Here is a 21798-nt window from a genome sequence, read left to right as displayed (position 1 = left end):
ATGGACAAAATGAATTCTACTGGCCAGGAATACCAAAAATGTTTAAAAACCAAAGACTAAAACATAAAAATACAAAAAAACAAAACAAAAAACAGTGCTATAGTTTGTCAGAAAAGTTGTCACATTCTATGAACAATTTTTTATGATATAATAAAATATGTGTGGTGTCCAGAGTCTTTGCCCATAAATGTTAGTTTAGCTTATCTCAGTATGAAAATATTTTTAAATCAAGCGTTTCTCAGCTACGGGGCTAGGGGGATGTAAGGTAGCGACAGGGAGCAAGGGTATTGCATTGAGTGGACTACACTTTTGAACTATAGCCAACTTGGCATTAGACATTTTAGCGTCTGGTCTATTCTGTGTATTACTGAACAATGGCTTTATCATCCAACAGCTGGGGCATAGTCTGTAAATTTGTGGTGTAGATTTATCTCATGTATACATCATTGGTGATATCAGTGTAGGTCAAATGTCCAACAAAGGTCAGAGAGTTGTTTCATTGCCAATCTAATTTAATGTTGAAACTGTTAGAAATAATACCCAAGGGGAAAAGGGGAGGATGAAATAGTCTTCTTCCCACAAGGAAGATTTGTTCTTTCATTCTTAGTGAATTAGAATTACCCATGCTTGGAGAACGTGAAAACATCTCATCCCAAGCTAACAAATTCCAGTGCATGCCAAAAAGGGCCTTTTCCAATTGCTAGCATTACCTACAGATGAAATCAGTCATGTAGGAATTTGCAAAATGAGAGATATAAACTGTGGCATTATCTAGCCTAATCCATCGTCTTTTTGGCCAAACCATTCAGGATGGGTGATTGTCTTTTATCTTAAGAAGAAGAAGATCTTAAGAAGCATATAATGTGTTTCAGTATTTTTTCAATCTTTTCAGTTTATCTAAAAGTCATATTTCTCATTTCCACTTAAGTGAAGCTCTTCTTGTTTGAAAATACATGCACATTACTCTTCAATATTCTTTTCTTAGAAGCTTTTTACGATACTGGGGATGGTAATCTAACCAGTCCTTTATGCTTCATTCTGTAAACTAAGCAATCTTAATTCTTAGACATTTAACATTTCTAAAATAATATATTACCTATTATACCAATTATTTCTGTTATTCTCCAAAAAAAAAAATCACCAGTTTCTTCATATCCTTCAAAAATGTGCAACCAAAGTTGTACATCAGGTATAGAGAAACTACAATATCCAGAGCATAAAATGGCTCTAGAACATGGGCTACAAGGATACAGAAGTGATAGGTCTGGTCACCAGGGACATAAAATAAGCTAGAAAGAATTTTAATGAAAATGCTTTTCTTAAAATAGCATATAGTAATATTTTAATAAAATAATACATTACTTTATAGTATGCCTTTCTCAACAACAGTGCCAATGTGTGTCTTTCACCGTAGCTGCAAAATTTAGAATTTTTAAGGCTATAAATTAAAAATAAACAATAGCATATGTACTGAAGAGCATCATTTTTGAGATAAAAATCAAGTTAACAAATCATCATCTACGTCTTACTTGATGTGGAAATACTTTCTATAATGCCATTGAGTCATTCAAGCATCAATTCCTACATAGTGGCTCTCAGTGTCAGGCCACCGAGACTTTCTTCCATCCTGGTAACAAAGAGCAGAAAATGAGCATACCACGCTCTTTGTAGTTATTGGCTAAGACAGAGCAACATATAACAGGTCTGATATGTATGGAGCATTAAAATGATGACAATGTTAAGTAAAGAAATAGCAAAGATGAATTAAGTCAATTGAATCCAGATTTATTTTGAAGCTAAACAGCCAAAATTAAAATTCTGATATTATATTTACATCATCTATAGAAGTCTAAAAAAGTCTTGTAATATTGTCTTGAAACATTATAAAATAATTATAATAGTATATATTCTTTGTTCCTGATTTAAGGGGACTATATCTAGTGCTTCACCAATAAATAATCTGGGTTTTTTTTCCTGTGTATGTATATGTAAACATACATGCTTTTATATAAACAAGTATAGCATTATATCAAGATTTTGGTATCAGAATCATGAACTCTTTGTGGGATGAACTGGGTTTCTTTCCATTATATGTAATAATGTATATATGTATGTGTTTATGTATTATAAAATAAACACAGGTGCAAGATACAAAAAGAAATCCAAACAGCACATTAGGGCATTAAATTAAAAGTCCAAATAAAAGTCCTTATTTATGCTTACTACAGAACAGTGAACTAGATGTTCTGAAGAAAAAAAGAGGAAAATTCCAGTGCAAAACACATAGATGTTGTTTAAAGTACAAAAAATGTACTTTTACGTACGTTGCTGATCTCTTAAGAAAGAGAAATTACCAAGGGCCATAAAAATTAAATAGGGAGTTGAAACAAGTGTGGTAAGTGAAATATGTGCAGCCCATACTAGGAAGCTGGAGCTTCAGAGATAAATAGCCAATCCCATCAAAAATGAGAAATTAGACTTTAGGCTTGTGCCAGGTGAGGCAATGCTGAACCGGAAACTCCAGCAAAAATCCATATCTTTGAGGAAGACATATCTTTGTTGAAATGGCTTTGCATTACTTTTGTTTTGTATGCTTTAACAAGAAGGTAAGATAATTATTTAACAAGAGGGTAAGATAAGAGGGTAATAATTATTTCAAAGTGGAGGAAGTAGGACACTAACTTTTTACCCCAAAATATAGAGGATGTGAAAGAATAGACATCTACTACTTGAGAAGAATGCCAGAGAAGTGGTATCTTCTGGGGAGAGTCAGGTTTATATTAAAGCAAACAGGTAGAAGGAATGTGTAGAGAAAATGTTGAAGATATAAGCACTGACTGAATGAGACAGAGTGAGAGATATGTGGATTTCATCTCAACAGTTCCTTTCACGGGGAAATATCTATGATTTTAAAACTAGTTGAGTAATATTAAGTATAAATATATAAGTTTAATAATACAGGGCCGGCCCCGTGGCTTAGCGGTTAAATGTGCATGCTCTGCTACTGGCGGCCCGGGGTCGGATCCTGGGTGAGCACCGACGCACCACTTCTCCGGCCATGCTGAGGCCGCGTCCCACATACAGCAACTAGAAGGATGTGCAACTATGACATACAACTATCTACTGGGGCTTTGGGGGAAAAAAAAAAAAGGAGGAGGATTGACAATAGATGTTAGCTCAGAGCCGATCTTCCTCAGCAAAAAGAGGAGGATTAGCACGGATGTTAGCTCAGGGCTGATCTTCCTCACAAAAAAATAAAAAATAAAAAATAAAATAATAATAATACAATGCTATTGTTGAATACAATTTTTGCTTTTATATACATAATGTACAAATATTCCAACAAAAGGTAAATGGCATAGTATTATAGAGTAACAGTTAATCCCAAATCAATTATATTTGATTTTAGGATGTTGTTTGAATATCATATTCAGATATTCCACCTAGAGTTTTCCTCCCTAGTGTTAGTAACTCAAGAGAACAATGAGAGATATGGAGGAGAAATATAAGGAAAGAAAGGCCTTGTATAGATTATCCACACACAAATAATTAAAAGTCAATTGTTTGCCTTAATGTCAATCACGTGACATTGATTAACCTATTTTTTCCCTAAGGGATGAAAACACATAGGAAAATATATTATTCTTTGCAGAACTCTGATGTTTAATACAGAAGATACAGCTATATTAAAAAGTGTGAGTAATTCTAACTTGTCTTTTTCTATGTTTTTGACATGAGGCATTTCTTCTATTTTATTATTTCTTGTTGTAGTAACTCTATGATTTTTCCCAGCTAGCAATCTTGGTAATTCTTTTATCCAGTGATGGAATTCTTTTAGTGGGAATGAGGAAGATTGGATTTTTTTGTTCAAAAGGAAAACCACTGTGAAGACTTATTTGATATATTTAATAAGAACAAAAGCTAGAATGTCACTCAATTGCTACTATATACAATCAAGAAACTTTCAGAAGTTTTAAATAAAAAGCAGTTTTAAAGATTGGTTTTGACATATATACATAATGAGGGTCTGCATAGGGACAAGGTCACTGCTAAAGTAGACTAAAGGGATCTTTATACTCCAAACCCTTTTCCACTAAAGAGACTTAGTCCTTGAAAATCTTTGACCATATTACTTAGCACCATATTACTTAAGTGTACATGTAATAATAAAAATAAAAACAGTAATTGGAATATATTATAATTAATGTAAAAATTTAATCAAATATAAATGTGGGATGAAAATCAGCATAGATTAATTAGCAAAACATTAGCAAAAATGGCACAGTAAGGACCTTCTAAAATTCTCTCCTCCTTAAAAGCAATAGAAAAACTGGCAAAAATTATCAGAAACAACATCTTCAGAAATCTGGAAATTTACCTAAGGCTTGCGGAAATTCAGGGAGTGTTTATTCAAGGAAAGCAGATGACTCTCAGTAAGAGCAGCAAGTTTTGTGGCATTTTAACTTGCCCTATTCCAATCCCCACCTCCACATTCTCAGTAGCTTTGAGAACCAACAGCTCACAATCACCATGTGAGCAGCCTTGCAGTCACCAGAAGAAGCAGAATGGACTTGGAGCTCCTTCAGAGCCTCATTCCCAAAGAATTCACATTATTTGACCTGATGTTTCCCTGAAGACTCTACTTGCAAGGTTGTCTTATTTGATCTGACTTGGAGGTCGCCAAGAGTAAAAAGCCTTTTCCCAAGGGGTGTTTGTCAAAAATAATTACAGGCAATTGATTAACTTCATGGCTGCCTGAAGCAGTGGATAACAGTTGGGACACAGAAGAAGCTAACCGAAAAATCTTAAAAGGAAAAGCTAGGGAGTGAGTTGACTGTATAAGGCTTTAAAAAGTTCAGACATATTCCTGGAAATCTGGAAGGCGTGGCTATGTGCATGCTCAAGAAAGACCTGAGAAAGCACTAAGCCCTCGCTTCCAACAGACACTGAGACTCTGTACAATCAGAAAGTGAGGGATAAGGCATAGTTATCAACTTCCTGGCTGAGTGTTAAAAGTGTCCACCAACATGCACAGAAAGTCCCTAGGCAAATAATGGGAGATTTAGTTCCAGGGTATTATAAAATCTCTGTATAATTAATTATCTCACCGCTAAGCTAAGGGCAAAGATATTTTCCTAGCCACACATGACAAAGAATACCTCAGTATGAGGTGCAGATCTACCAAATCCATGATTCCTCTGGCATTCTTTATTTCTGTCAATAAAATCATCAGTCAACCAATTGTTTGTGTGAGAAATCTGGAACTCATCTTTATCTCCTCTTAGTTACTTATTCCCCCCCAAATCCAATATATCTATAAGTTCTATCTTCTGAATATATAAGATATATTCCCTTGCTACAGACTTTTTTCAGTCTCCTATCATTTCCAACCTGGTCTATTAACAACAAATGTTCTCCTTAATTCTTATCCTATCTTCAGCCTTTCCTTTTTCATTCTATACCTCACTTTTCCATCTGTGATTAAATCTATATAATTGAATATATAATATTATATTATATATTCATATATGTTAATTAATATATATTATATATCTATATTAGTTTCCTAGGGCTGCTGTAACAAATTACCATAAACTGCGTAGTTTAAAACAACAGAAGCTGATTATCCTACAGTTCTAGAGGCCAGAAGACCAATATCAACATATTGGCAGGGCCACACTTCCTCTGAAGGCTCTAGGGAAGAATATTCCCTTGCTTCTTTCAGCCTCTGGTGGCTCCAGGCATTCTTTGGTTAGTGGCAACATAACTCCAATTTCTGCCTCTATCTTTATATGGCTTTCTCCCCTGTTTGCCTGTGTCTCAAATTTCCCTCTTCTTTCTCTTATAAGGACACCTGTCCTTGAATGTAGGGCCCGCACTAAATCTAATGTGGGACATCAGAATTGCCCACCTCAAAACGTGTCTCTTTGGCTTGATTATTTTTAAGGACAAAAGGCTGAAAGAAACTTTGACCTTCCCCCTAACTACCTAAAAGAATTTAAGATAGAAGGTGTGTCCCTGAAAGGAGCTATTACCATAGATAACTCTGGGTATGATAGACCGGGACGACCCTTGATAGGCCTTTTTTTATCAAAGTTCTCTCCCTCAGGTCACAATGTCTATAGATGGCCCAGCAAACATTTGTTTATAAAACATTTGCTTTTCCACATGTGTATGTGAATTGCCTTCCTCCCCTTTGAAGTCCCAAACCACTACCCCCAACATCCTCCTTTGTCTTTAGCTGAAGATGGTATTTAAGGTGTTGGCTTCAGCCATTTTGGTGAGTTACTCAGTTTTCATGGGTTTCTCTCATGAATACATGTTATTAATGTTTGATTTTCTCCTGTTATTCTGTCTCATGTCACTTTAATTCTTAGACTAGCCAGAAAGACCTAGAGGGTAGAGGAATAGTCCTTCCTCTCCAACACTAGCATGCTCTTATCTTGAGATCCTTAAGTACATCTGCAAAGACCCTATTTCCAAATAAGGTCACATTCACAGGTGTGGGGGTGGGAGGGTTGGTTAGGACTTGGACATATCTTTTTGGTGGTCACTCTTCCACTCACCATAATATTATATAAATATACTCATATATTTACTTAGAATTAATTTTATATATAGTTATTCATTTGCTTTAACAAATCCTTGCTTCAATAAATTCTTGATGTCTATGTTATGAAGTCCATTCATTCATTCGTTCATTCATTTACTCAACACGCATTGTGTCAGATATGATGGCGAGTCTGACAGACACACTCCCTGCCCTTGTGGATGGTAGAGCCTAAAGACAGTGAAACTAATAAATAATTAAAATGTGATGAGTGTTATGAGAATAGATGTTCATGACGCTATGAAAATATATAGTAGAAACTCTTGCTCTAGCTAAAATGTTACATTGAGGGTCAGAGTTTAAGAGACTGATCCTTCATTATCTGATCACAATTCACTTTTCTAAATTCATTATCTCTTAGTCACCAAAATGAACTCCATACTCTGATCATACTGACCTCTTTGCAGTTCTCTGAACACACTATTTCCTTCATACACCCTGAATATATACATTCTATCTTTATTCTGGAACATCCTCTCCCTCCTACACTTGTACATCAAGAAATCTCAGTCTCCAAGATTAAACTCAAATGCTACTATTTCTGTGAACCCTAATCGCTCCATCATCTGGTCCCAGTTATTGTTTTCTTCCTCTATGTTCTCAAAGAACTTTCTACATATTTTAGGCAGTTATCTCAATGTGCTATAATTATTTGTTTACATACCCATTTCTACAAATAGACTATGAGTTTCTTAAAAACTCTAACTTAGTATGATGCACATACACTGAATCAGGATCCAAAAAGTGATATAGAAGTTCAATACATACATGATAAATCAATGATGAATAAACAGGCCTAAAATAAAATATGAACACTTGTCCTACATTTTATCCTATACTATTTTACATCCTTTCTGTTACCTCCCAAATCCTCAAATAAATACAAATAGAAATAACTTTTTGCCTATCAAATTAACAATGATAAAAAAGAGTAATATACAGTATTTGGTTCAAAGTGATAAGCATTTTCATGCTATGTTGGGACAAATGTAAACTAGTAAACATTTCAAGAATTTTAAAACATTCCTTGCCTTTGTCTAGCAATTAAAGTTTTACAAATCAACCTTAAGGAAATTATCAGAGATGTGGGCAAAGACTGGTGAACAAAACCATTCACTCCAGTAAAATGTGAGAGATCCCAAATTGTTACCGAACCAAAGTAGGTCCACTTCCTGATGAAGTGAAATCAGAGCCTTCACCAGAAGTAGTTGTCAAGCAAAGAAGAATTTATTTGCAGCAAATAGGAGATGTCACGGAATCACTTCTAAAGTCATGGCTGTCCCCAAGCACGGGAAAGCAGGGGCCTTTTATTTCAGATGGAGAATGAATATTCAAAAGGGAGAGGTGGATATTCACTTGCATGGGCTCATTTGGAAAACATGCTTCCACATACATCACATGTGATGGTAATAAGGCCTAAACTCATCTGGGGGCAGAGATCTTAGCATTAAAATGAGGCAAAGGTAATCTCTTGGGCACTTTTCAGCCCATCTGCTCAGGTGTCACTCTTGCAGTGGGGTTTGGACTGGTTTGGGGTGGTTGGTGATTGCATCTCTTAACATAACAAAAAAGAAAAAAGCAATTTAGAGGAACAGTTAAATGCTTCCAAAACCTCCCTTGAATTCCTCGAGGCAATTACTCAATGACAAAATGCCCAACAAAAGTGAAATTGTTAAGTAAACCATGGTATATTCCTACTCTGGAATATTAGGCAACAGTTAAATCTCATGTATTTGAAGAATATAATGAAATTTGTTAAATAGTGCAGTAAGAGAAGAGTTGATTATGAGTCACTATCTAACTTTAATATTCAGCTTTTTCTAAGAGCAACAGATGTGACAGAGTAGCCCTTTTCATGCGACCTTGTTCATATCCCAAATCCTTTTGGATTCCTTTCTCCAACTGAAGATGATTTTGCTTTTATTTTTATAGAGGCAGCATACTCCAAATTTCAGTTTAATGATGGAAAAAAAATTGTTGGCACTTTAAATTCAGTTCACAGCTCCCTCATCACTTACACCTGCAGTTTAGGAAGCTGTGAAGACTGTAACCTTAAAGAGTCATTTACTTCAATAGCCTCACAGATATCCTTTTCCATCTGCCTCATCTTGCTCAGTGTAGAATGAACTTTTCCCTCATTCATCTAAAACTTGCTTTGGCTTACTACTCTGGCTTTTCTATTAGCATTTGGCAGCTACTTCCAAAGCTTAGCTTTCCAGTCTCCTGACTATCTTCTTTGCACTGCTGCAGAGATGGGATTCCTCAATTTCACTACAAAAAGGACATTATGGTCAACTTATTCAGTACCATCCTTCCTGCAGGTATTTCTCCTTGGGAGATTTTTAAGCCAAACCTTTGGGCCTCTGACTTCTTCCACTGCTAATAAAACATTTACTAATAGCAATGAACACTCATCTCACTAAAACATTTTTAATGAGTGAGGAGTAAAACAAAACTTTAAGTGAATCTAAAAGATTATGGACAGCTCACTTAAAAAAATGTTTAATATTCAACTTGTCCTACTTCTAGAATAACTGATTCAGATAAAATTCTTACTACCCTTTTTTTCAGTACAGAAGATTTTGAAAAGAAAAACTTGAAAGATTTAATTAAAAATCTGTTCTTGCACATTTAATGCCTCCTAATGCTTTTAATTAATCTGAATATCCTTAATTACTTCCGTAATTTTTTCCATGTGTAAATAGCTAATTAAAGTATCAAACAACCCTCAAACATTGCATAGAATTAAATATATAATTGTTTTCAAGCTGATTAAAAGATTACATGGAAAAGGTAGTAAGGCTACAGGTAAAGTTTTTTGTTGTTTGATTTTAAAATTCTGAATACTTTTTAAATACATTTTCATCAACATAATTGTTCTCAGAGTACAATCTTTCATAGAGATAAGTGGGAAAAGAGGCTTCTTTAAAACAGTAACTTTAGATTTGTGAAACCATTAGAGGACCTAAAAGCAATTCAAATAAATGTAAGTGGGTCACAAAAATGCCTGTTGAAAAAGTGAAGAGTCAAGACGGCAGAAATGGTTTCCTAGCCTAAGGATATCATCAGCCTAAGAACATTTGTATCAGTGCTATACTTTTTAAACTTGTCTTCTAGTGGCTTAGAGTTGCCTATCAAATTACATCCTCTGGCAAACTCCTTGGATGAGATTTTGCTGGAAGGCCAGAGTTCTCTCAGTTTACTGACACAAATGAATTAAACCTCACAATGAGCTCAGTTAATTTTATAACTTGCCTCCAGTGTCATCTGAGACATTATACCAAACTTAATACAATAAATGGTAATCTAAAAACTATAATGTTCACTCAGGTAATTAGCATTTCTCATCTTCAGTAATTCTGTGAACAACAAATAAACCTAACAATGTCTCAATACATAATATTAGCTTCAGTTTAGAAATGACAATAGTAATTATAATGCTTTTAACAAAACCACCGAGAGATCCAAGGAAGATTATTCTATTTACTGAGTGTCTTTCCATCTAGTTGTGAACTTCTACCTAGTAGTAAACTTCCACGTATAAGATCATTCTTCAGTGCAATGGAACAACTAGAACAATATTTGTTAAACAAAATATAATTGGCTCTATGTTGTTCATATTTCCCCCAAAGTGCTCATTTCTCTGACTCTAGGGACTAGCGTCCTCACTACCACAATCTGACTTATTATACAAAGATGTCCTGAGCTTTCCAAAATTCAAGTCAGTTGACATTGGGTTGAAAAGCTGGTAAAAGGCAACTTCCCAGGTGGCAGTTGGGCTATGAATTTACATTCGCTCAATCATATTCACATTGCAGTTAACTCTGTCCTCAAACTGTTCCCAATACAAAATTCGATGACCAAAATCAGGCTCTCCCAGATAGGAGTGTTTTACTTAAGTATTTCAGAAAATGAGAAATTTATGCAATTTAGATTTTGTAATACCTCAATGGCCAGTTTGATTTCCTGTGTGTCTTGTCTCATTATCACCATGTGAATATTTGACTACTCAAATGTCCTACAAACCAGTGATGTTCTACTCCACCTTCTTAGGTTAACATCTGGGGGTTGCTAATCAAACCAACAAAAGATAGATTAACAGGAAAAAAGATTCATTCCTATGCTTATGGTAGCTAATAAAGAAGTAGCTAGCTTGCTAAATGGTTAAAGTTAGAGGCTTATATACCTAACTTAGTAGGGAAAAGGGAGGAGGGAGAAAAAGCCTCTATGGGAAGAACGAATAAGGTTTCTTTAGGAAAGACAAATTAACTTTTTGGAGAACAAATGGGAGATAAGAAAGTTTGTGATAATGTTTGTTTATGCAGGTGCAAGTGGTCTTTCTGACTTCTTTGTAGTCATGAAACTCTCCCAGAGAGGGGATTTATAGTAGGTTTACTCTTGTTCTCTCTCATGGGAGTAGACCTGCCCTGAAGAGGGAATTTACGGCAGCCTCATTTCCCATAAGTTTCTGCTTTTTAGTCAAATAAGGAAAGTTCTGAGAAGGCTTCTTTCTGCATCTGTTGAATCTCAAATGTTCTCAGTTTAAAATAATGTTCATACCAACTCTGGGGTTTTAAGTGGGTCCCCACAGCAGTTACTGAGAGTGTGAGTCCCACACGTGGCAAAATATATCACAGGGAGATTTGTTCTTCATTATATCAGTCATCTTTTTGTCGATGAAAAATAACCAATAATCATTCTATAGATAAGAGAAATAAGGTGAGTTTTACTTGAGCCAGAGTGAGGATTATAACCTGGGAAGGCCTTTTCCAGAAAGGAAGAAAGGGTTCTGGAGAAGCATGGTTTTCAGTACAGTCTTATACCTTTTTAGAACAAAGAATCATACATTAAACATGTCTAGGACACATATTCATCAAAGTTTCAAAGAGGTATTCAATTGCAAATTAGCAGGTCAACATGACCCTGATGTCCTGAAAGGGACTAATATGGGTGTTACCAATAGGACATTACCAATAGGGCATAGGAGGTGAAGTATGCATTCTTATCATAAGAGAGTGCATGCTTTGCTTTAATGGTTAAAGCAGATGTACAATGTATGTTTGATAGGCCCTAAGTCAGACTTTTTAGTTCAAGTAGAATCAATTTTGAACCTGAATAGTTACCCCATATACATCAATATGTGAAAATCTTTTGTCATTTTGATATAAGTTGGGAGGAATGACAAAATCTCAAAGGACCTGATATTTCAAGGGACCTGAGTTTTAAAGAACCCTAAAGTTGTTATGTTCTTCAATGGAATTTGAAATTTTCTTTGTCCATTTTACTTTTCTTAGAATTTGCTTCTTATTATTTCATCCTTTGTTTTATCCCCAATTTACTCCATGATGCAGTTTAAGCCATATATTAAAAAAAAAACAACATTTATTATTTGCCATTTGTCTGGGTTCTGGAACAAATGCATTGTTCTAGATAATGACATAGTGGTACCAATATAATTAAGACAAGATCTTTCCCCTCCAAAGCTCATCAAGCTAGTAGGGAAGACAACTACAGGTAAACACATAGTGACAATATAATAAAGTCACGAATAATGGCTAGGAGGGAGGATGTCATGGTAGACTTTAGATAGGAGATAGTATTTGATTTTGGTCAAATTTACTGCCATTGCTCTGTCCCAGAATTTCCTTTTGAGATCTGAATATAATACCCACGTTTAGCTTGTAATTGCTCTAACTTTCCAAATGACTGTAACTGCTTTCTGGGTATAAATGTAATCATTCATATAGATTAAATATGCCATACTCTGGCTTTCCTGTATTATATTCTTGGGACTACACTTGCAAGCCAGCCTAAGAATTTTATTACCAGTGATTTACTTACTAAAAGGTGTCACCACCAATCAGCACAACATGAAATACCATAATAATGACCACATTTACCAATGACAGTTCCTATCACCAGAAATGACATCACCAAATAAATTATTTTCAGAACAGTGGACTATTTTCAATTAGAATTAATATCTTTCAATATATTTCCAATTTTCCTTCCATAAAGCTTAAATTTAATCAATTTCTTGTTTAATGAAATTATACCTGTAAAAAATTAAATTGACTAGGCCGAAAATGCAAAATTCAATAGTGTGAAATAAATTAGATTATAAAAGATTATAGTTTTGTCAAGCCAGCCTACTTTCCAAAGCCCATTCAAAATATCACATGGCTATGTTTTCAGTATTGCCTATAAAGAAATATGTCATAGAACCTCTAATACTCAAATGTAACTATATCTATTAACTTACACTGGTTAATAGAAAGGACTAAATATAATATTTCAGCATTATTAGAAATAATGGTAACATGTAAGTTCATACCACCACCCAAAAAGCAATTATGTGTAACCAGAGACAAAATGATTAATTACAATTCAAATATATTTTATACTTTGTCTTTGTCTGAGTGTTGTTTAGTTTAATTGAACTTGCTCTGGGCTGTTATCTTAATGTCCTTCAGATTCATACATTTTGCAACCCAGCACAATTCCTCCAGACCAAAGTAGAGAGGATTTTTATTTTTAGTCTCACCATACTGTTAAGGGTACGGGTCAAGTTCCCACACTAGATTAACTTTTAATGTACTAGTCTAGACAAGATTTCAAATATTAAATTCATGTATATTTTTTAGATTCATTCTTTCACTATCACATCTCTAAACCTAGATACATACATTAACACACAATAGATAAATTCATTAAAGCATTATTTAATTTAAAAAAAAATTAAAAATGACAACTTCCAATTCTATGTATTTCTTATTTGCCTAAAGCAAGCTCAAGTACAAAGTTGTTTAAATATAGCCAAGTAAGTGTTCCTCATGCTACCAAGCATGGTGAATTTATCTAGCTGTTCCAGATTAGACCTCCATTTTCCTTTTCATGAGTTGTTGTGTAAAGGATATCACCAACACCAGGAAAGCCAAATCTATAAATCCATAATTTAGAAAAGTGATTTCTATCATATTGACTTATACTTACATACTTTTATTTCTAGTATTCTCCTCCCAGCCCTAAAAAAGGAGTTTATTTTAGAGTATAATTTGTTTTTCAGGTAAAGCCAATTTCCCAAATAATTCTATTTCTCTTGTCTCATTTATAAAACATCAAATTCTTACAACAATCCCAATTCCCTACCTTTCTTCTCAGCCATGTATTCCTTGAGAGAGTGTTTCTGCCTTCAGTTCAAATGTTTCTTGGTCAAAAATAAACTTAACTCGTGGATTTATAACTCTCATACAAATAATATAAATTAATAAAATCTAAACTTTTCCTAGCAATCTTCTGGAATGTAAAAAAGAGTAAATAATTTTAAATGAGGACTATGAAGAAATCTGGAAAAATAAATTTTAAACTATATATGAATACCACACATTTTCAAAATATATAAATTGTCAAGATTGAGACTAGATGAAATGGAAAATTTGAAAAGAATAATAGCCATTGAAGAAATTTATAAGTTAGTCCAAATATGACTTCCCTTAAAAGATTATGGACCCCAAATTTTATCTACAAGTATTTCAAAATGTTAAGGATATAACTCCTATTTAAATGATTCCAAATTATTTACAAATATTGAAAGATTCTTAATTCTTTTATGAGGTTAGAATAAGCTGGATAAGAAAACCTGAGAGATACAGAGAACAAAGGAATAAAATAAGAAAATTTTTGCCTAATCTTGCTTAATAATATACATACATTTTATGCCACCAACAGTATACAAGTTCCAATTTCTCCACATCTTCACCAACACTTGTTATCTTTTTTTTTTGGATAATAGGCATCCTAATAGGTATGAGGAGATATCTCATCATCGTTTTAATTTGCATTTCCTTGATGATTAATGATGTGGAGCATCTTTTCATATACCTGTTCTTCTTTAGAGAAATGTCCCTTTGGATCTTTTGCCCATTTTTTAATCGGATCATTTGTTATTTTACTATTGAGTTGTAGGAGTTCCTTATATATTCTGGAGATTAACTGCTTATCAGATATATGGTTTGCAAATATTTTCTCTCATTCTCTAGGTTGCATTTTCACTCTGTTGATTATTTCCTTTGCTGTACAGAAGCTTTTTAGTTTGATATAGTCCCACTTTTTTATTTTTGTTTTTGTTGCTTATGTTTTTGGTGCCATGTCTGTGAAATCATTGTCAAGGCCAATGTCATGAAACTTTCCTCCTATGTTTTCTTCTAGGAGTTTTAAAGTTTCTGATCTTATGTTTAAGTCTTTAATACATTTTGAGTTGATTTTTGTGTATGGTGTAAGATACGGGTCCAATTTCATTTATGTAGGTACATAAGTATTAGTCTTTTTATTATCAATAAAAATCCTCACATCTACAAGTCAAAGTAGAACATTATATAATTATTTCAATAGATGCTGAAAAATCATTTGATAAAAATAACATTTTTCTCCTCATGTATAAAAAAACTTCCTAAGTAATCTAAAAAATATTTTCTTAGCATGACTACTGTTTAATAGTAAACACTGGAAACACTCTGGTTGAAATTAGAAACAGATTTAAAATCATAATTTATAATTGTTATTGATTTCTACCCAATACTACAAGATATTAAAAATAAAAGGAGTAATTATTGGAAAAAGGGGTAAAATTATCCTTATTTATAGGCCATATCACTACCTACATAAAACAATATGTAGTACTAACAAGGGAGATCAAAGAGCTAGCACAATAGAAAAATTAGATTAGAATTCTCATATAGCAGACAGAGTCACATGGAAAGTAGAGTATTTACAGAAAAAAGAATATTTAAACTAAGGAACAAAAAAGTATAAAATGCCTAAGAAGAAATGTACTGGATCTACACAAAAAGAAAAGATATGATCTTTGCTGAGTGATGTAAATTAAAACTTGAATAAATCAAAGGAGATATATTTCTGGATACAAAGAAGCAGAAATTAAATATGTTATTTCTTCACAAATTAAATTACAAATCTGAAACAATTCCAATGATAATTTCAATGACATATTTTAGTATGATAAATGATTCTAAAATTCCTCTATGAGAATAGAAAAGTAAGAAAAACTAAGAAAATTGTATAGAGAAGAGTATTAAAGGGAAGTTGCCTTATATATATACAGTAAGGCAAATTCTCTTTTAATATATATATACACATATAGTAAGTAAAGTATATATAATACATATATTCGTATATATGTATGAAACCCCTATATTTGCAAATGGTAAAGCCATTTGTCATGGGCAGATTCGACAAATAGAGCATTAGAACAGAATAGCTGGCCAAGAGTGCATAGACGTTGACCTAGTAATTGCACATCAGTAGAAATATACTAAAGATGTAATCAAGATTCCATCAACAATCTATTGCAAGAAAGATTTTTTGTTGTAGGTTCATTCATAATAGAAAAAACTTGACCCCTTACTTGATCACTTAAACATCAAAAAATTATGGAAATCAGTAAGCAAAATATGGTGAAAATACCCTTTGGTTGAGCTCTTATGCAGCTACTTAAAACTGTTTTTAAATAATATTTAATGTTATAACAATGACAACTTAAATTACAGGAATGGGTGAATAAATTATGGTCAACTCTATGATAGAATGCTATGAGCTGTTTACATTTGTGATTTTGAATTTCATGATATGAGAAAAATTGATACAATTTTTTTAAACAGGATACTATAATACAATACAGTGTGGCTAGTTTTATGTGAGTTTTACAAAAATGAAAAATTTATGCTCAACATACACACACATGTACACACACATGCACACACACACATATGTGTATATATACATGAATATATTCCAAAGGAAAATTAAATGAGAATTGGTGGAATTATGAAAGGGATATTTTCTTTATACCTTGATTTATTAATTTATTTTCCTACAGTGACCAACTTCTCTTGATATAATGAAAAATGTTATTAAAAAGCAATAACTTTGAAATAGTCACTAATATATTTAAGAATTTATAATGTGATAAAGGAGGTATCATGGATTATTGGGAGAAAGAAAGACTGCTTAACAACTGGTTATGGAATAATTGCTGAATTATTAAAAAGAAAATAAAAGAATATCTTTACACCAAAACTAATCATAACTGTTTGATGAACTAACTGTAAAAATATAAAATAAAAAAACAACTGCCAGAGAAAAAGAGGTAAAATATTTATCAGAGGAAATTTTCTAGATTAAAAACAAAGATGTTATAAAGAACAATAAAAAGTAATGTTTTATTGTATAAAAACGTAAAGTTCTGCTGGTCATATATACATTTAGGAAATTAAAAAAAAATAACCATTTGAGAAAAATATTCACACAAAGAAAAATGTCTTACCATATCAAAATCAATTGAAGCCCTAAATTATTCACAGAATAAAAAATACAGAAAGACTAGAAAATGAAAATGTTTGACTTCACCAATAAACCAAGAAATTCAAATTAAAATAGCCATAAGGTACTATGTTGTCACTGATAAAATATGAAAAACTTTTTCTTACTATAAGTAGTGCTTTGGGGGTGTAATGAAAGAAACACTGTTTTAATCTGCTAATGAAAGTATAAACTGATAATATTTTTGGAAGGACACTCTGGACACAAATAAACTATAACCATTCTATAGATGAGAGATAAGGTGACCTTTACTTCAGCCAGGCTGAGGACTATAATCTGGGAAGGCGGTCTCCACAAAGGAAGAAAGTGTTCCAGAGAAGCATGGTTTTCAGTATAATTTTATACATTTCTAGAACAAAAAGCAAACATTAAACATGCCCAGGATACATATTCATCAAAGTTTCAAAGAGGTATTCAGTTGCAAATTAGCAGGTCAACACGACCCTGATGTCTTGGAAACAGAACTTATCTTCTGGAGTACTGATACGAGCATCACCGATACTGGCATTGTAGGAAGGAAAGTACGCATTCTTATCTTCAAAGAGTGCATTCTTTTACCTTGAGATAACGTTTAATATATTCTTTACTTTAATGATTCAAGCAGATGTACAATGTGTGTTTGATAGGCCATAAGTCAGATTTCTTTAGTTCAAGCCAAATCAGTTTTAAACCAGAATAGCTACCCCATATACCTCAATACGTGAAAATTTCTTGTCAACACTTTGAAAGTTTACATAAAATATTTTAAAAGAATCATTCTTTTTTACCAAGTTCTCCCTATTTTTGAGCAGGGGAGGGAATCTATTTTGAGGAGAAATGGATGCCATAAAATTTATTCATCCAAAAAGACTCATTAAATATTTATATGTAACAGTGAAAAATTGGAAATTATCTAAATTTCAACAATAACTGGATATTATACCACATTCAAGTAGACTATTATATAATATTTTAAAAGATGTATAATAAAAAGTATTTAACAGTGTGATGAAAGTTTGCAAATTCATTTGAAGTGTGGAAAGCAGAATACAAAATTATAATCTAAGTGTATAAAACACAAATAGTGGTTGCCCTTAAAAATTTGTATGAAAAATAATAATGGAAAGAAATATAACAGTAGTTCTCTCACCATCATAGGATTATGCTCCTTTAATTTTTTTTTTTTGTGAGGAAAATCAGCCCTGAGCTAATATCCATGCCAATCCTCCTCTTTTTGCTGAGGAAGACCAGCCCTGAGCTAACATCTACTGCCAATCCTCCTCCTTTTTTTCCTTTTTCTCACCAAAGCCCCAGTAGATAGTTGTATGTCATAGTTGCACATCCTTCTAGTTGCTGTATGTGGGAAACAGCCTCAGCATGGCTGGACAAGCGATGCATCCGTGCGCACCCGGGATCCAAACACAGGCCGCCAGTAGCGGAGTGCGCGCACTTAACCGCTAAGCCACGGGGTTGGGCCCTTCTTTAATTTTTATCTTTGTAAATGTTCTCCATTTTCCAAATTTATAAAAGGAGCTTTTATTATTGTGGGAGATGTGAATTTGTCACCCCAAAATGTGTCTCTTGGGCTTAATTATTTTTAGGAACAGAAGACTCAGAAAGAAACTTTGACCTTCCCCCTAACTGCCTAAAAGAATTTAAGATAGAAAGTCTGTCCCAGGAAGCAGCTATCACCATAGATAACTCTAGGTATCGTAGACAGGAAGGCACCTAGCAAGGCTCATTTTATCAAAGTCCTTTCTCGGATCCCATTGTTTATAGATAGCCCAGCAAACATTTGTTTACCAAACATTTGCTTTTCCATCTCCATATGAATTGTCTTCCTCCCCTTTGAAGTCCCAAACCACTACCCCCAACATGCTCCTTTGTCTTTAACTAAAGAGGGTATATAAGGTGGTGGCTTCAGCCATTTTGGTGAGTTACTCAGTTTTCCTGGGTTTCTGCCATGTATACATGTCATTAAGTTTGTTTGATTTTCTCCTGTTCTGTCTCATGTCAACTTAATTCTTAGAACAGCCAGAAGAACCTAAATGGTGAAGGAATAGTTCTTTCTCCCATACATTATCATCATAATCAGAAAAATAAAACAAAAGCTTCATATTTTAGACTTTCTTAAATTATCTATTACTTTTGAGTTTGCAGAGAAATCCCATGCTACTTTTCTTATTAACCTAATAGTTGATTTGCATCTTCCAGAAAGTGAATTTCCATTTTCAGAAAATTGTGTGTAAAGCCATTATCACTTTATGTCAGATTCCATAGTTAGAATTTAGGCAACACAAAGTTTGTCTTTTAAGGGACAAAAAATAAAACTGTGTTTTTTGCCCCTAATGCCCTAAATGGGGGGCACTCTTGAATATTGAAACATTTATCCATCTCCTTTCATTTGATATTTTGAAAAAATATATAAATTTGGATTCCCAGGACTCTGTTGGGTTATTAATTCCTGTACTAATTTAAGACTATGGAGGTAATTTTACCATTTTTTTGTAGGGTATTGCATTGCTGTTCCCTGAACGCATCATGCACGTTCATACCTTCATGCTTTTGTACATGCTATTTCTTGTGCAGGAAATTTCCTTCCCCGTTTCTGCTTCTGGTTGAAACATGTATGTCCTTTAGCACACCATTTAAATATAAATCATACTTTCTTTGTGCCAATTTTCTAGCCATTCATTCCTTTTTGCCTCTTTCTCACTTTGCATATACTTCTATGATTCAGTCAGTATTATTTCCATAGCAAATGATAGAAAATCCAACTCTGGATTTGGATTTGGAAAAGAAAAAGGGTAGGGGATTACTAGCTTCACAAACAGCTAGAAACAGGGACTAAAAGTGATGTCATCAGGCTAAGTCTCCATTTTTGGGCACTGCTTACCTCTACATTGAGTTTACTCCAGCGTAGGCCCTCTCCTTGTGGTGATCAACTGCAACTTTAGGCTTCTATTCTTTTGGTAGTACCTGAAGAAGACACAGGATTTATTCTTAGATCAACATGGCCCTAATGCCCTGGGCCAATCACTACAGTTAGGTTTAGATTGGCATAATCTAGATCACTGACTTATCCCTGAACCAGTCTGTGTTTAAGAGGAGTAAGTGCTCTGATAGGCAGAGCTTGGAGAGGCTGGAAGAAAGCAATGATTTGAAGAGTGAAAGTTAGGAAAAGGAAGATTTTCCTTTTCAGGGGGTGATGAAATTTTCTTTTAGTATTGGAGCAGAACTAGGCATGTAGAAATCTACAAGACATTCTCATCTAGATTAGAAGTAAATAATTTCAATTTAAGAATTGAATCTTTATAAATAAAACTCTAAAGTAACTTTTAAATATATGCTTCTTCATTCAAACAATAGAATAGTAATCCAAAATGTTTCTATAGTGGTTTATCGGTTAAAGACTTTTAAGACAAAAGGAGAAATATACATTACGGAAGATAAAACACACATGACATATTTGGTGAAAAACAGAAACTTTCATACTGTTTTTCAGATATTGCACGAGAATTGCTCCATCTTTGCAATGATGGTACTATCCTATGAACCGTAAAATTAAATGTATTTATACCTTTCTTCTACAACAAATATTGTATGAGTTCCAGTCATAAAAAGAGAATATATATGTTGGCAAATACTGTGAATTTTTTTTTTATCATCAAACTGGAATTCTGTGGATCAATAACTTTGCAACACAAGATTTACAATCTCTTCCAAAGAAAGTCAGAAATCGAACAGTGGTGCAGTGCTGTAGACACTGCTATAAGGAAGCGTGTGAAAGATTGCAGTCCTAGAAACCTTCCATAAACAAAGACTCCTGGCTACTTAAGTTACAATTAAAAGGTCACTCAACCAATCAACAATGACAGTGGACCTCTAAATCTGCAGATCTGACACCTCTCGCTACTCTGTCACATTTTCCATCACGTAACTGCTGTCAACAATCTGAAAAGCTGCCTGATGCAGTAGCTTCAGCTCTGTTACTTCTGACCTAACCATACAGTCAGACATAGTACCACCTGTTGGACCAGCTGCAAATCATGATGGTACTTCTGAGATGTTGATCCTCATAGTTATTTTCCCAAAATAGAAACCACACCCAACACACTAAGCAAATACTTACGGCAAATCATTGGGCAGAATTTTCTAGGGTTAAGAACAGTGTTGCTTCTTTTTTAAGGTGAAATGCCTCAATTTTTAAATCATAAGAAAGTTTATTCTAACTATATTATCAAATTAAAATGCCCATTGGAGAATATTTATAAAATAAATAAAACTTGAAAGGAAATACCAATCGTCCATAATCCTGCCATATAGAGATGATTTCTTTTTAACCAGCAATATGTATTTCCAGCCAGTCATTTATCTATGTATACGTATGGAATAATAATAAGGATGATTATAACAACAGCAATAATAGCTGCCATTTCTATGAACTCTAAGTACCCGAGGCTCTATTTTAAGAGCTTTAAATGGATTGTATCACTAAATCCTGAAACAACCTAAATATGAATTATAGTAATTTTACATAGGAAAAAAGTAGCTTAGAGATGGAAAATAAATTATTCAAGGTTAAAGAGCTTTTAAGTTTTGCAGGTCAGGCCCAAACTAAAGTCTGTCTGATTCCAAAGCCTGTGAAATTAACCCCTATGCTATGCTACCTCATAACACAACATAGTCAAAATTACACCCAATAGAGTTTGTTTCAAGTGTACACTTTGGTAGCTCTAGTACATTCACTGATTTAGCAACCAGCACGACTATCTAACTACAGAATATTTTCATTACCCCACAAAGAAACCTCA

General features: G+C 33.6%; 1 long non-coding RNA gene across 5 annotated transcripts in view; it reads right to left on the bottom strand.

Annotated features, from left to right (window-relative positions):
- The window catches only part of LOC131401411 (uncharacterized), a 209347-nt gene that overhangs the window by 134863 nt on the left and 52686 nt on the right, over positions 1-21798 (bottom strand). For all 5 annotated transcript variants that reach the window (XR_009217670.1, XR_009217673.1, XR_009217671.1 and 2 more), the window contains one exon: positions 19881-19963. This is a non-coding gene — a long non-coding RNA (uncharacterized LOC131401411). The remainder of the gene's footprint in view (positions 1-19880; positions 19964-21798) is intronic.

This window comes from Diceros bicornis, chromosome X (assembly GCF_020826845.1).
Source record: "Diceros bicornis minor isolate mBicDic1 chromosome X, mDicBic1.mat.cur, whole genome shotgun sequence".
Taxonomy (NCBI): Eukaryota; Metazoa; Chordata; class Mammalia; order Perissodactyla; family Rhinocerotidae; genus Diceros; species Diceros bicornis.
This window is presented reverse-complemented; position numbering and strand designations above follow the sequence as displayed.